At 38.7% G+C, this 16,286-nt stretch overlaps 1 protein-coding gene across 30 annotated transcripts in view; it reads left to right on the top strand.

Annotated features, from left to right (window-relative positions):
* Nucleotides 1–16,286, top strand: part of ZNF644 (zinc finger protein 644) — a 116,116-nt gene that overhangs the window by 59,728 nt on the left and 40,102 nt on the right. For 3 of the 30 annotated variants that reach the window (XM_070078080.2, XM_070078067.2, XM_070078069.2), the window contains one exon: nucleotides 1,643–1,767. The exons of the other annotated variants lie outside the window; for them this stretch is intronic. The gene's annotated coding sequence lies outside the window, so the exon portion shown is untranslated. The remainder of the gene's footprint in view (nucleotides 1–1,642; nucleotides 1,768–16,286) is intronic. 30 annotated transcript variants of the gene reach the window in all.

A 16,286-nucleotide genomic window follows, 5' to 3' on the forward strand; every position in this document is an offset into this window, starting at 1 on the left:
GGAGCCAGGAGTTTCTTCTGGGTCTTCCACGTGGGTGCGGGGGCCCAAGCCCTTGGGCCATTTTCCACTGCTTTCCCAGGCCATAGCAGAGAGCTGGATCGGAAGAGGAGCAGCTGAGACTTGATCTGGGGACCATGTGGGATGCTGGCACTGCAGGTAGCAGCTTTGCCTGCTGTGCCACAGTGCTGGCTCCCCCCGCCTGCCTTTGTTTTAATTTGGAAGTCAGAGCTGGAGAAAGAGGTAGAGGAGGAGATATTGATCTTCCATCTGCTGGTTCATTCCCCATCTGGCTGCTACAGCCAGGGCTGGGCTAGGCTGAAACTGGAAGCATCATACAGGTCTCACAGGTGGGTAGCAGGGTCCCAAACACTTGGACCATCTTCCGATGCTTTTCCCAGGCCATTAGCAGGGAGCTGGATTAGAAGTGGAGCAGCTGGGACTTGAACATATGGGGTGCTGGATTGCAGGTGGAGGCTTAACCTGTTATGCCACAATGCTGGCCCCAAAAGCAACCAATCTTACTGATGTTTTGGTTGTAAACTTTATGCATCCGGATCTGTGAGAAAATAAATATCTGTTGTGTAATTTACTCAGTCTGCAATACTTTGTTAAAACAGTCCTAGCAAATTCATACAGGCATTAAACAGCAAAAGTGTTATTTTTCTTACTTCTCCTCACTCCTTCATACTTAACAAGGGTAATTATTAGGAAACTTTCTAGAACTTTTACTCTGGGTATTATTAACTTCTAAAGCAACTTAGTTTTTTTTTTTTAATGAAATGTGAATTAGAAAAGCAAAAAGCAACAAAACGTAAATACCTACAGCACTATACTCACAGTTTCTTTTCTTCCAAGATAGTTTTAACTTTTAAACTCCATCTTGGGGTATGTGTTGGCCTAGGATTTAAGTGCCTGATTTGATTCCCAGCTCTAGCTTTTGACTGCATCTTCCTGCTGATGTGCATTCTAGGAGGCAGTGGTGATGGTTTAAGTAGTTGGGTTCCTGCCACCCATTTGGGAGAAGTGGATTAAATTCCTGGCTTCTACTTCGGCTGGGAATAGTCCCAGCAATTGTGCACATTTGGGAATGGGGCCAATAGATGGCAGCTTCCCCCTGTGTCTCTAAGAACTCTTATTTTTTTTAAAGTTTCATACCAAGATAATTCACAATTTTGTTTATTGATTTTTCCATTCAGATATAATATTACCGTATAACTTTTTGTTGCTTCAAGGTGGTATTTTGGAAAATGTGTTTGCTACCACTTGGTGGCACTACGTGGCTTGAAAATGAAACAAATTGCCTATTCTTAACTGTACAATGTACTGCATAAATGATTACATTCAGAGGGGATCTATTTGGTGTTGAACCACTTGATATTGTAAATGTTTGATTCTCATTTTATAAATAAAATAATTGGTATAAAATAGGGTTTTCTTAGAATAAAGATATAAACTGAAGCTTAGTTTGGATAGGGAAGTATGTAAATTTTTCACAGAAGCCTCTTTAATTGGTGTCATTTTTCATTCTGTTTTAATCCTCATCTGCTTATAAATGTGAGAAAACATTTCTAATATTAGAGAAGTCTTTTCAACTTCCTTTTTTTAAAGATTTTATTTTATTTTATTATTATTTTTTTAACAGGTAGAGTGGACAGAGAGAGAGAGACAGAGAGAAAGGTCTTCCTTTGCCGTTGGTTCACCCTCCAATGGCTGCCGCGGCTGGCGCGCTGCGGCCGGTGCACCACGCTGATCCGATGGCAGGAGCAGGTACTTCTCCTGGTCTCCCATGGGGTGCAGGGCCCAAGTACTTGGGCCATCCTCCACTGTAGTCCCTGGCCACAGCAGAGAGCTGGCCTGGAAGAGGGGCAACCGGGACAGAATCCGGCACCCCAACCGGGACTAGAACCCGGTGTGCCGGCACTGCAAGGCGGAGGATTAGCCCAGTGAGCCGCGGCGCCGGCTTCAACTTCCTTTTAATATTGGCATTTTTCAAAGTACTTGTTTTTGTTTTTTTTTTTTTTTTTTTCTTTTCTCTTTCTTTCTTTCTTTCTTTCTTTCTTTCTTTCTTTTTTTTTTTTTTTTTACAAAAAGATAAACTGATTGTTTTCAAGTGTCCAAAGTAAATATAGGAGGGGCCAGCGCTGTGGTGCAGCAGTTAAAGCCCTGGCCTGCAGCGCCGGCATCCCATATGGGCGCCGGTTTGAGTCCCAGCTGCTCCACTTCCAGTCCAGCTCTCTGCTATGGCCTGGGAAAGCAGTAGAAGATGGCCCAAGTCCTTGGGCTCCTGCACTTGCATGGGAGACGCAGAATAAGCTGGCTCCTGGCTCCTGGCTCCTGACTTCAGATCAGTGCAGCTCCAGTCATTGTGGCCATCTGGGGAGTGAACCAGCAGATGGAAGACCTCTCTCTCTCCCTGCCTCTGCCTCTCTGTAACTCTGTCTTCAAATAAACAAATCTTTAAAAAAAGAAGTAAAATTAGGAAATCAGAAAAATTAAATATATTTAATTATGACTTTCAACACAACATGTTGAAAACTCAAGCAGTCCTTTCCAAGATACTTTGTTTTATTTAATTAGTACGTCTTGAAGTGTAAGAATTAGAAAGTTCTTATTTTCCTTGACATGATTTTTTATTACTAAACAGTTATCTGATACCATATAAAGTCTTTGTGTAAAGGTATTGTTTTCTGGCTTGCATGTACAGGATATAAAAATGTGCCATGTATCTTTTTTTTAAAAAAAAAATTAAGGTATATATACAGAAAAGTACATATATTGTAAATATCTAGCTCAGTTAATCACCACAAATTGTGCACTCCATGACCACCAGAGATGAAGAAATAAGGTACTGTCAGCAATATAGACACCCCCTGTGTTTCCTTTCCTGATCACTAATAACAACCAGCCTGATTTCAAAGAACGTAACTTTTTTAAAACCTATTTTTGAACTTTTATAGAAGTAGGATTATACAGTACTATTATTGTATCTTTGATTTTGCTCAGCATTATGTTTTAGACATACAGGAATGTCAGATCTGGCTATAAGTCACTTGTATGATTTTATCACATTTTATCTTTTGACGATAGGACGTTTGGGTTGAATGATGCTGTCATGAATATTCTTGCACCTGTTTTTGGATACACATGCCTTTTATGTTGGGTACATACCAATAATGGAATCTGGGCCATTGGTTTATTACGCATGTTCAGATTTTTTCAGAGTGGTTGAAATGATCCTATCAATTGGTATGTAAGGGTTCTTGTTAGTATCCTCACCAACATTTGATTAATTTAAGCCCTTCTGGAGGGTGTATTTCCCTTGATTCCAAATGAAATTGAACCCTCTTTCATAAAAATATTTGTTGTTTGAATATCCTGTTTTGTGAAATATATTCTCTCTCTCTCTCTTTTTTTTTTTTTTTTTAGCTATTTATTTGCTTGAAAGAGTTACACAGAGAAAGAAGGAGATGCAGAGAGAGAGAGAGAAGGGAGAGAAAGAAAGAAAAAGAGAGGGGTCTTCCATCTGCTGGTTCACTCCCCAGATGGCCGCAATGGCCAGAGCTGCACCAATCAGGAGCCAGGAGCTTCCTCCTGGTCTCCCACATGGGTGAGGGGCCCAAGGACTTGGGCCATCTCCCACTGCATTCCCAGGCCATAGCAGAGGGCTGGATTGGAAGTAGAGCAGCCAGGACTCGAACCGGCACCCATATGGGATGCCGGCACTGCAGGTGGTGGCTTTACCCTCTACGCCACAGAGCCAGCCCCAAAATATATTCTCTTCTTCCTCTACCTTTTCTTTGAATTGCTATTAATTTTTTTTATTATCTTGCTGATTTACAGCAGTTATAGGAGCAGGCGTTGAGTACAACAGCTAAGCTGCTGCTTAGGATCCCTGCATTCCATACCAAAGTACTTGGGTTCAAATTCCAGCTCTGTTTTTTGCTTCTTGCTTATGCACACCTAGGGAGGCAGTACATGATGGCTCAAGTAGTTGGGTCACTGTCAACCATATGGAAAGCTGGACTGAGTTCTCAAGTGGCTTCTGACCTAACCCAGCCCTGGCTGTTATGGGCATTAGAGAAGTGAAATGGTGGATGAATGATTTCTCTACATCTCTAACTCTTTTAAATAAATAAAATAAAAATGAAAAATTTTAAGAAATAGAAAAAATATTTTATGGATATAAGCCCTTTTTTATTCCAATTGGGGTCTCTGTGCTTTTCCTTTATTTTTAGAAGCTTGGACCTTTTGGATATAAGTTTTCAGTGCATTTGTTAGAAAAATTTATTCTGCTTTGACTCTTAATGTTTGACTCCTTATTTATGTTATCTTTTGATGACAGGAAGATCTTAATTTTAGTTGGACTTTTCTATTTTCTTTTATACTCAGTCTTTGTATATATTATTTCTGAAAGAGCCTCTTAAATGATTTGAGCTTTGATTAGGTGATTTTGGAGAATCTTAAGAAATTGGAATTTTTTTCTTGATTGGATGTTGTCAGAACATCATGATTAGCTTTCTTATTTTTAAATCACAATGAGGGATTGCCATTGTGCAGCAGGTTAAGCTATTACTTGTGATGTGATGCCAGCATCCCCTATAGGAATGTTGGTTTAAGTCCCATATATGGTGCTTCTCATCCAGCTCATGAGAGAGCAGAAGATGATGGTCCAAATACTTGGGCTCCTGCCAGCCACATTGGAGACATGGATGGGATTCCAGGCTCCTGGCTTTAGATGGGCCCAGTTGTAGCTGTGAGAGGAAGTGAACCCATGAGATGAGATAAGTTTCTCTCTCTCCCTCCCTCCCCTCCCTTCCCTTCCCTACTTTCTTCAATCTCTACCTTTCAAATAAATACTTTATAAAAATAATAAACCACAGTGAGATACTACTTCATACCCTGTAAGATACTCAGATCTGTTATGGAAAATAAGTTTGGTTTGTTAAAAGAGCTAACCAAAATTACCATATGATCCAAGTCCTGCATATATACTCAGGAAAAATTAGAACTCATGTCCACAGAGAAACTTACATTCAAATATTTATAGCAATTGTATTCATAAAAGCCAAAATGTGGAAACAACTCATGTCTATCAAGGAGTAATTAGATAAGCATATGGTGGTATATCCATATAATGGAGTATTAGTCAGCTATAGTAAATAATGAAGTACATGATGCAACTTGGATGAACCTCAAAACCATGCCAAATGAAAAAAGCCAGACACAAAAGTTTGCCTACTGTGTGGTTCCTTTTATGTTAAATAAGTAGAATGGCCAAATCCTTAGGGAAAGTCATGGTTACTAGGTGGTGGTAGAAGTGGGTAGCAAGAAGTGATTACTTAATGGATAGAGGTAGTTTTTACAGGGTGATGGAACAGTTCAGAAATGAGACATCTGGTGGTTACATAACAGTGTGAATACATAAAATACCACCCAGTTTTACATTAAAAATGGTTAATTGTGTATTATGTGAATTTTTCCTCAAAACAAGAACATGAAGATATCCATTATAGGTCCATGAAGGTTTTCTCTTTCTTCATGAGTTAGTTTTGGTAGTTTGTGTGTTTCTAGGAATCTTTTTTTTTTTTTTTTAAAGATTTATTTATTTAACAGAGGGAGAGAAACAGATCTTCCATATGCTGGTTTACTCCCCAGTTTGCTGCAAAGACCAGGGCTGAGCCAGGCCGAAGCCAGGTGCCAGGAGTTTCTTCCAGGTATCCCATCTGGGTGCAGAGGCTCAAGTACTTGGGCCATCTTCTACTGCTTTCCCAGGTTTGTTAACAGGGAGCTGGGTCAGAAGTGGAGCAGCCAGGACTCCAACCGGTGCCCTATGGGATGCTGGTGCTGCAGGCAAAGGCTTTACCTGTTACACCACAATGCTGTCCCCTCTAGGAATCTTTGTTTCATCTGGGTTATCTAGTTTGTTAGCATCTGATTGTTCATGATAGTCTAATAATCTCTTTAAAATCTCTTAAGATTAAGAGCAATGTCCCTACTTTTGTTTCTACTTTGTTACCTGTATTTTCTCTCTTGTTCCTCCTCTAGTTAATTTATCAGTTTTGTTGTTGATGTTTTCATTTATTTTAAGATTTATTTATTTGAAAGGCAAAGTTACAGAGAGAGTAGGGGAGAAACAGAGATCTTCCATCTGCTGGTTCATTCCCCAAATGGCTGTGATGTCTTGAGCTGGGCAAGTCAGGAGCCAGGAGCTTCTTTCTGGTCTCCCAAGCACTTGAGCCATCCTCTGTCGCTTTTCCAGGCACATTAGCAGGGAGCTGGATTAGAAGTGGAACAGCCGGGACTCAAACCTGTGCCCATATGGGATGCCGGCGCTGCAGGTTACCCACTGTGCCCCAGTGCCAGCCCCAAGTTATTGATATTTTCAGATAACTTTTTGACTTCTGATTTCATTGATTCTACCTTTATATTCTTTGATCTCTGTTTCAATATTTATTATTTCCTTCCTTCTGGTAGCTTTAAGTTTTGCTCTTTTTATAATTCCTAAAGATGTAATTTTAGGTTGTTAGTTTGAGATTTTTTTTTTCCTTAAAGATTTATTTTATTTATTTGAAAGGCAGATTAACAGTGGGGAGAAGGGTGAGAGTGAGGGAGATTTTCCATTCACTGGTTCACTCCCCAAATGGCACGGTGGTTGGAGCTAAGCCCATCTGAAGCCAGGAACCAGGAGCTTCTTTCAGGTCTCTCACATGGGTGCAGGAGCCCAAGCACTTTGGCCATCTTCCACTGCTTTCCCAGGTACATTAACAGGGAGCTGGATTAGAAGTGGAGCAGCCAGGACTCCAACCAGTGCCCATATGGAATGCCGGTGTAATAAGCAGTGCCTTTACCTGCTACACCACAACACTGTTCTGAGATCTTTCTTCTTTTTTAATGTATATATTTACACTGTAAACATTTCTCTGCATACTCTTTTTGCTGCATTCCATAAACTTTAATATTTTGTGTTTTTCACTTATAAAATAGACCATTTTACTATTTCTTGTCTGTAGGGAGGTCATCCTGAAGCTTGTCTAAACTTAAAATTGGTAGAGGTAGTAACTATACTTTCAGTGAGTGGGGTATGTTTGCTGGTTTGTGTTGCATGATGAGCTTGTCTAACATTAATGTTTTATGAAATATTCTTGTGTCCATCAGGAAAATAATGATTTGCCTGAAAGCATCAGACTAATTCTTAGATGTCAAGATCTGCTTTTTTCCCCTCAGTCTAATTATTGTTTCTTTGTAGGTATTCTTTTTGCCATGGCTGCTTGTAAGATTTTTCTCATTGTCTTTTATTGTCATCAGTTTTACTGTGATGTATTTAGGTGTTATTTCCTTTCTATATATCCATCTTAAGAGTTCCTGGTGCTTCCAAAAATGTTGGCTTGATATCTTGTCAGTTTTAGAAAATTCTCAACCGTTATCTCTTTGAGTGTCATTTTTCTTTTGCTTGTTTAAACCCCCTTTTAGAATTTCAGTTTAAATACGTGTGAGATCATTTTACTATATCCTTTTGGCTCTTACTCTCTTCATTTTTAAAATTTTTGTTTTTCTGTGGGTGCTTTGTTCTGACCTTTTTTCTAGTAACACTCTCCTTTTAGTTGTGTCTGATTTCTGGTTTTGTTGCTAAGTGGCTACAGGATATTGTCTACAATGATTTCTATTTCTGCTGGAAATTCTCTGGTCATTATGATTTATAGAGAGATTTTGGAAATGTTCCACTTGTGTTTGGGGAAAAACTGTCCAGTTTTTTAAATAGAACTCTTATATATTTGATCAGTAGTCTTCAACTGTTTTCTTTGTACATCCCCAGTCTGAAAAACTGACTGACTTGTTTTTAGTTAATAAACTTATTTGAGAAGCTAAGAAACAGAGAACTGCCATTCACTGGTTTATTCCTCAACTGTTGGCAGCGGCCAAGGCTGGCACCAGGACATAGGCACATAATCCAGGTCTCCCACATGGGTGACAGGAGCCCAGTTACTTGGCTCATCACCTCTGCTTTTCTTGATATGTAAGAAACTGGAGTCAGGAGCTGGAAACAAGAGACAAACAAACCTTGCTCTTGACGTTTTTTATACAAATAAAAATAATTATATGTTCATGTATTGAATACCTACTTTAATTTATTGTAAAATCTTTATATTGACTTTTAAGAAAATGTCTGCCATGTAACATTTAACAAAGTCTTCACAGGTAATCCAACTGACATTTTGTAACTTTGTAATTTTCTGGCTTCACTTTTAAAGTTCAGGTAAAAGTATTCATATTTGACACTGTTGACAACTTCTCATTTCTGAATGATAATTCTAAAACTGGGGAACAGAGAGGGGGATAAGAGAGAGAGACAAAGAAATATGAAGAGACTTACAGATACCAAAGTTTCCAGTTGTTTTTCAGTGATCTAAGACTGTAGCCTTCGAAAGTCCATATTTTCTGCCATGATATTCTCCCTAAGAAACTGTGTGTTAAACTTCTTTTGTTTAGTTCACTAAAGGTTTTTATGTACCAGAGCATGGCACAATGCTGATTCTGAGTGGCTTGCTTCTCAACTCTTGCGGTACTCATTTCACAACACAAAGATCTGTTCCTTTGAAACCTAGTTGTAGAGGAGGGATGCACAAGATAACCTTAGTAAACAAGTATATTTTTAAAAAAAATTATTTATTTATATGAAAGTCAGAGTTACACAGTGCAGAGGCAGAGAAAGAGGTCTTCCATCCAGTGGTCCACTCCCCAGTTGGCCATAATGGCCAGAGCTATGCCAACCTGAAGCCAGGAGCCAGGAGCTTCTTCTGGGTCTCCCATGTGGGTACAGAGGCCCAAGGACTTGGGCCATATTTTACTGCGTTCCCAGGCCATAGCAGAGAGCTGGATCGGAAGTGGAGCAGCTGGGACTTGAATTGATGCCCATATGGGATGCTGGCGCTTGAGGCCAGGGCATTAACCCGCTGTACCACAGTATTGGCCCCAACAAGTATATTACACAGTATGTAAGATGGTAAATGTTGATGGCAATAAAAGGATGCCATGGATAAGGGGATTTGAGAATCCCAGCAGAGCAGAGAAGGTTGAGGGAGTTTGGAGATGTAACTTTAAAATGGTTCAGATAGTAATCATTCAGAAATAATAATGGTTGAGCAAAGACTTGAATGAGATGTGAGAGCTGACTATCTACTGTTGGAGAAAAAAAATTCCAGCTAGGGAATAGTCAGTGCTGTAACCTTAAAGTAGGAGAAAACATGGTCCAAGAATAGTAAGAAAGGTTAGAACAGTGAGCGGATTGCAGAGAGCAATAGTAAAAAAGTCAGAATTACTGTGGTATATTTCTGGGACCTTACAGTCTCTTGTAAGGACTTTTTTCTTAAAAAAAAAAAAAAAATGTGGAGGCATAGCAGGGTTTTGAGCAAATCATCTACCTTAGAATTTTAAAAGAGTCACTCTGATTGCTGTGTTTAGATTGAGAACAGGAAAAGGTAAATGTACTAAGACCAGATTAGGAAACTGTTGAAGTAATACAGGGGAGAGATAAAAAGTAGACCCGGGTGTGTCAGTGGTAAGAAGTGGTTGGATTTTGGATATATTTTGAAGAATGGAAGTAGGGTTTTCTGATAGCTTGGATATGAGATGTGAGAAGCCAAAAATAATGAAGATTACTCGAAGATTATTGGCTTGAACAGCTGATGTAAATGAGGAAGACTACAGATTGGTTACTTTTTTTTTTTTTTTTTTACAGGCAGAGTGAACAGGGAGAGAGAGAGAGAGACAGAAAGGTCTTCCTTTGCCGTTGGTTCATCCTCCAATGGCTGCCACGGCCGGCGCACCGCGCTGATCTGAAGGCAGGAGCCAGGTGCTTCTCCTAGTCTCCCATGGGGTGCAGGGCCCAACACTTGGGCCAATCTCCACTGCCTTCCCGGGCCACAGCAGAGAGCTGGCCTGGAAGAGGGGCAACCGGGACAGAATCCTGTGCCCCGACCGGGACTAGAACCCGGTGTGCCGGCGCCGCAAGGTGGAGGATTAGCCTATAGAGCCTTGGTGCCGGCCATACTTTTCTTTTATAGGATGATAAGATGGTGTGCTATAAAGGAGAGATGCGATAAGAACTAGAATATTGTAAATAGAAAAAATAGGTCATTTTTAGGAGGAAAGAGTACATATAGCAGTTGAGAAACAGAAATTGTTATTAATACTTATATTTTCCTTGAGTGGTCTTTATCTGTCTTTAGCATATGCATATCTTCAGCATATGCATACCATCTATTGTATTTGATCAATCTTAGTAATTACATAATTCAAGTTCTTTCAGATCTTACTTATATTTTAAAATGTGCTTGATTTGTTAACCTTTGGGAACAGTAATTAAAACCTGTATTTGTATCAAATGTTCATTTGTCATTTTCTCTTTTAAAAGTTTTGGATTTATATATTTTGTGGCCATTTTGTTAGTGACAAGGAGATTAATGAATATTATATCTTATGGCAGATCATTTTATTAATATAAAATACTCTTTTAGCAGGGTCAGTGTTTTTTGCCTTGGATCTCATTTGATCTTTCATTGTTTGAATTCATTATCCTTCACATTGTGAAACACTCAATAAAAGTTTTCTTTTAAAAGTCAGTGCATACTAGTCTAATTTGCTATGTTGAAACCTTTTTGGTGTATTAGTTCCCAGATATTAAAATACTATGTATTTCTCGTTTTGTATGAATTAGTTTTGGACAGTGACCAACAGTTATTAGATCAAGTTGTATGTTTTAGTGGTTTCATTGTTTACTGTTATTTGCAGATACCCATGTCTTCCTTTTTCGTGTACTCACTTTATTGTATGCCTAAATATCTTTAGGAGTAATTCTGTCATGTGTTAATGACGAACCTTTAGAATTCTTACTTGTCAAACTGTTTGTATTTTGTTGTTATACCTGAGTGCTAGTTTGTCTGGTTATAGATTGCTGAGTTGAAAGCTGTTTTCACATTTTTCATCATTGTACTGGCAAAAACTAAAAATGTGGGGAAACCAGCGTTTGTTAGCTTTGGAGGTTGAAATGCAAATTGTTACAAACCTGGGGAAATGATTTGGAAATACATATTAAACAAAAAAATACATGTATAACTTTAAAAAATGCCTTATAGAAATCAAATACACTACTATGTTGTTATCTATACATGAATATTATAACATGTATAGTGTGATTCCATTTCTGTAAACTTAAAAAGATACATATAGGTATTTTATGAGTAAGAAAATGAGTAGAAGAACACACCCAGACCATCAGCATTGCTAACTTAAGTAGAAGAGAGTGGAGAAGGTAGAAGAGATTGTAACAGTTATGTTCTACTTTTATATTTTTTCAGATTAATTTTTTTAAAGACTTATTTATTTGAAAGTCAGAGCTACACAGAGAGAGAAGGAGAGAGAGAGAGAGAGAGAGAGAGAGAGAGAGAGAGAGAGAGAGAGAGTCTTCCATTCACTGGTTCACTTCCCAATTGGCCTCAATGGCTGGAGCTACGCTGATCTGAAGCCAGGGGCCAGGAGCCTCTTTTGTGTCTCCCATGTGGGTGAAGGGGCCCAAGGGCTTGGGTCATCCTCAACTGCTTTCCCAGGCCATAGCAGAGAGCTGGATGGGAAGTAGAGCAGCTGGGACTTGAACTGGCGCACATATGGGATGCCTGCACCTCAGGTGGTGGCTTTACCTGCTACTCCACAGTGCTGGCCCCTCAGATTAATTTTTAAAAATCATTATCCCTTGTCAGTAGCCATCACTGATGGTGAATTGTGTATTCTTATTCCTTTGTAGATGGATTGGTTTTTGTTTTTACCTTGTTTTCTAAAAGTAAATATAATTTTTTATTTTACTTTCTTGGTTTTGAAATTTCTCCAGGATTTGTCAAATGGCATCTGTTTTTCTTCTCTTGCTCAGCACTCATTGAACCCTATTCACATTGTGAAGATTTCCGTGTTTCCTGAGCTCTGACATTTTTTACTCTTGTGTCCTCTTCTCCATCCCCGTCTTCTCTGTAACTATTACTTGATATAATCTGTGGATCTGTAATACAAGTCTTTTCCCATTCTTTTTATCCTTTCTCCAATCTTTTTAAAAATTGTTTATTCTCAAAGAGTATTTTCGGTTCACCCCAACTGAATACCTTGTTCTCTTCATCCCATCTATTGAAAGTTCTTTTGTTGTTGCTAGTAATTTTCCATTTCAAAATGCTGTGTCAGTCTCCTTTTCAAAGAAAAGTATGCTTTTTTATTTAAAATACTCTGTATTAAGTATATGTACTTTCTGTTTATAATCTTACGGTGATTTAACTTATAATTTTAACATTTAAATTTGTGTATTTAGTCAATATTTAGAATTAGTAGGAGTGTATAACCTCATTGTTGTATAAAATAATAAAGTTACTCTTAGCACACTGTTTTACCAATTGTCACATTTCACAGGTACACATTCAACCTTCATCAAAAATTTTTCAGACATGATAATTTAGTGGTAAACTTAGAGGCTTTGTATGCCCTTGTACTTACATATTACTAGATTTATTTCTATATGGGAATCTAGTTGAAGTAATTTTCACTCCAAACTTCAGAGTTATTGCTCTATTGACTTCACACTTAGTCTTTGATGATGAAAAGTCTAAAGCCATTCTGATTCATTCTTTTGCATAAAATTTGATTTTAGTTTTCTTTTGTTTGTCTTATTTGGGATTCACATCTCTATTCAATCCAGAAGCCCTTACCTGTTTTTATTTGTGATTTTACGTTACATGGTATGTATACTTTTTTTTTTTTTTTTAAGATTTAATTTGAGAGGTAGAGTTACAGACAGAGGGAGAAACAGTGGGAGATGTCTTCCATCTGCTGGTTCACTCCCAAATGGCTGCAGTGGCCAGAGCTGGGCCAGTCCGAAGCCAGGAGCTTCTTCGGGGTCTCCTATGTGGGTGCAGGGGCCCAAGGACTTGGGCCATCTTCTACTGCTTTCCCAGGCCAAAGCAGAGAGCTGGAAGTGGAGCAGCTGGGACTCGAACCGGTGCCCATATATATGGGATGCTGGCACTGTAGGCAGCAGATTTACCCACTATGCCACAGCGCCAGCCTATCAAATTCCGTTTATTTTATTGCTTATTGAGTGTTATTTCCTACTGTGTCCCCACCAGAGTAAAAGTGCTTTAGCACCAGCCCCTTTAAATATGCTTTTTCCTCTGATTTGCTAGCATCTGCCCATTTATTCTGTTTATTATTCCTTTCAAGGGGTGGAAGTTTCCAGGTATGTCCCTCCAGAATCAAATTCTGCTTGTAAGGATGTCCTTTACCACTAGTCATTTCAGCATATTCCTCAGGAGCTACAGTAGCTTCTCTTGCTATACCTCTGGGACGTAGACTTCTCGGTAGGTTTAGACACAGGAGCAGTGCACAAAATTCAGCATCATCATTCTGTAAATAAAACAAGTTAATGGTAAGGATCATAGAGAAGTAATATTTAATGTAAATTACATGCCAGGACCTCTGCTATGTGTTTTATGCACATTGTCTTGTTTAATCCTCACTATCCTTTAAGTAATTTTCACCCATATTTTACTAATGAAAGATTTGAAGCTTGAGAAAAATGGAGTATCTGTGTCTGAGCTACAAGTTGTGGAACCATTTTTTTAAGGTTTATTTATTTATTTGAAAGTTTGAAAGGCAGAGTTTCAGAGAGGCAGAGGCAGAGAGAGAGAGAGAGAGAGAGAGAGAGAGGTCCTCCATCCACTGGTTCACTTCCCAAATGGCCGCAACGGCCAGAGCTGTGCCAGTCTATAGCCGGGAGTCTGGAGTATCTTCTAGGTCTCCCACATGGGTTCAGGGGCCGAAGGACTTGAGCTATCTTCTGCTGTTTTCCCAGGCCATAGCAGGGAGCTGGATCAGAAGTGGAACAACCAGGACTCCTGCTGGTGCCCATATGGGATACTGGCACTGTAGGTGGTGTCTTTACCCACTATGCCACATCGCCGGCTCTGGAGCCATTTTTCAAACCCAGGCCTAGTCTGCCTCCAAAGTCCTCTCCCAACAAGTGGTTGTCTTAGCACAGTATAAAACTTAGCTAAAATTCTCACTCTTCAGTGAGGTTTTTCTTGGCCGTGATATTTTGTAAGGCCTTTTTCCTTTGACTAGAGTGTATAGTCTGTATTATTTAAAAAAAAAAGTTGGTGTTCTTTATAGGCTTCCTCAGTTAGATAACCAATAGTACAGTTAAATGAAAAACTACTAGCAATGCCTGTTGATTGATTTATTAGTACTAAGAATAATTAAAACTTGGCTGAAATTGCTGTATACTTTAGTTGCCTTTTGCAAAACAGTAATGTCCTATTGATAATATTTTTGTTTCATGAATTGATATATTGGAAATTATTCATTCTGTAAGTCTTTTATGGTTCAGATTTGTCACTCTTTGATTATGTGTTCCTTCCCTCCTATAGGTAAATTTGAAGGAAATTCATTTAAATAATAATTGTTCAACTAGAACTGTACATTTGATATTAATCAGTACTGTATTTTCCAAACTTTGCAGTTTCCTGGAACATTTTTAAATTTATTAAAATGTATAACAAATACCTATAGTTTAATAAATTAAATTCCAGAATTGAATATATAATAAGTAAAAGCTTGTAAGCAGTTCAGATGTGAATCAGAAAAGAAGTAATGGTTTTGATTTGCCATCACAAAAATATGTATTTTTTTCTTCTAACATAGTGGTATGAGAGAGAAGTATACTAATATAATTTGTTTCAGGGAGAGTGAATTCAAATATAATTGTTGAATAGTGATTATTTTGTATTATTTTTCTTAGAAGGTAGTTTTTTTTTCTAGCTGTTTTCTTTTTTTTTTTTTTTTTTTTTTTTTAACTTTTATTTAATGCATATAAATTTCCAAAGTACGACTTATGGATTACAATGGCTTTCCCCCAATACCGTCCCTCCCACCCACAACCCTCCCCTTTCCCACTCCCTCTCCCCTTCCATTCACATCAAGATTCATTTTCGATTATCTTAATATACAGAAGATCAGCTTAGTATACATTAAGTAAAGATTTCAACAGTTTGCTCCCACACAGAAACATAAAGTGAAAAATAATAGATGATTTTTTTAAATGATGATGAAATCAGAGCAGACCTATTGTCATGTTTAATCCCAGTGAGAGTCAAGTTGGGAATTGATAATTTCTTTCTTTTTTTTTTTTTTTTTTTTTTTACAGAGGATCAGTTTAGTATGCATTAAGTAAGGATTTCAACAGTTTGCACCCCCATAGAAACACAAAGTGAAATATATTGTTTGAGTACTCGTTATAGCATTAAATCTCAATGTACAGCACATTAAGGATAGAGATCCTACATGAGGAGTAAGTGCACAGTGACTCCTGTTGTTGACTTTACCAATTGACACTCCTGTCTATGGCATCAGTAATCTCCCTATGCTCCAGTCATGAGTTTCCAAGGCTATGGAAGCCCTCTGAGTTCTCCGACTCTTATCTTGTTTAGACAAGGTCATAGTCAAAGTGGAGGTTCTCTCCTCCCTTCAGAGAAAGGTACCTCCTTCTTTGATGGCCTGTTCTTTCCACTAGGATCTCACTCGCAGAGCTCTTCTGCCAGAGTGTCTTGGCTTTCCATGCCTGAAATACTCTCATGAGCTTTTCAGCCAGATCCGAATGCCTTTAGGGCTGATTCTGAGGCCAGAGTGCTATTTAGGACATCTGCCATTCTATGAGTCTGCTGAGTATCTCACTTCCCATGTTGGATCACTCTCCCCTTTATTTACTCCATCAGTTAGCGTTAGCAGGTACTAGACTTGTCTATGTGCTCCCTTTGACTCCCAGTCCCTTCACCATGACCAACTGTGAACTGAAACTGATCACCTGGAACAGTGAGATGGCATTGGTACATGCCACCTCGATGGGATTGAATTGGAACCCCCTGGTATGCTTCCAACTCCACCACTTGGGGCAAGTCAGCCTGAGCATGTCCCAAATTATACATCTCTTCCCTCTCCCATTCCCACCACCATGTTCAACAGGGATCACATTTCAGTTAATTTTCAACACTTAAGAATAACTGTGCATCAATTACAGATCTAAACCAGTCATATTAAGTAGAACAGATAAAAAAACTACTAAGAGGGATAATGTATTTAGTTGTTCATTAACAGTCAGGGCTATGCTGATCAAGCCACCATTTCCCATAGTGTCCACCTCACTCCAACAGGTTTCCCTCTTGGTGTTCAGTCAGTCGTCACCGATCAGGGAGAACATATGG

The sequence above is a fragment of the Oryctolagus cuniculus genome, chromosome 7, assembly GCF_051225735.1.
Source record: "Oryctolagus cuniculus isolate XC-2025 breed Fujian yellow rabbit chromosome 7, ASM5122573v1, whole genome shotgun sequence".
Taxonomy (NCBI): domain Eukaryota; kingdom Metazoa; phylum Chordata; class Mammalia; order Lagomorpha; family Leporidae; genus Oryctolagus; species Oryctolagus cuniculus.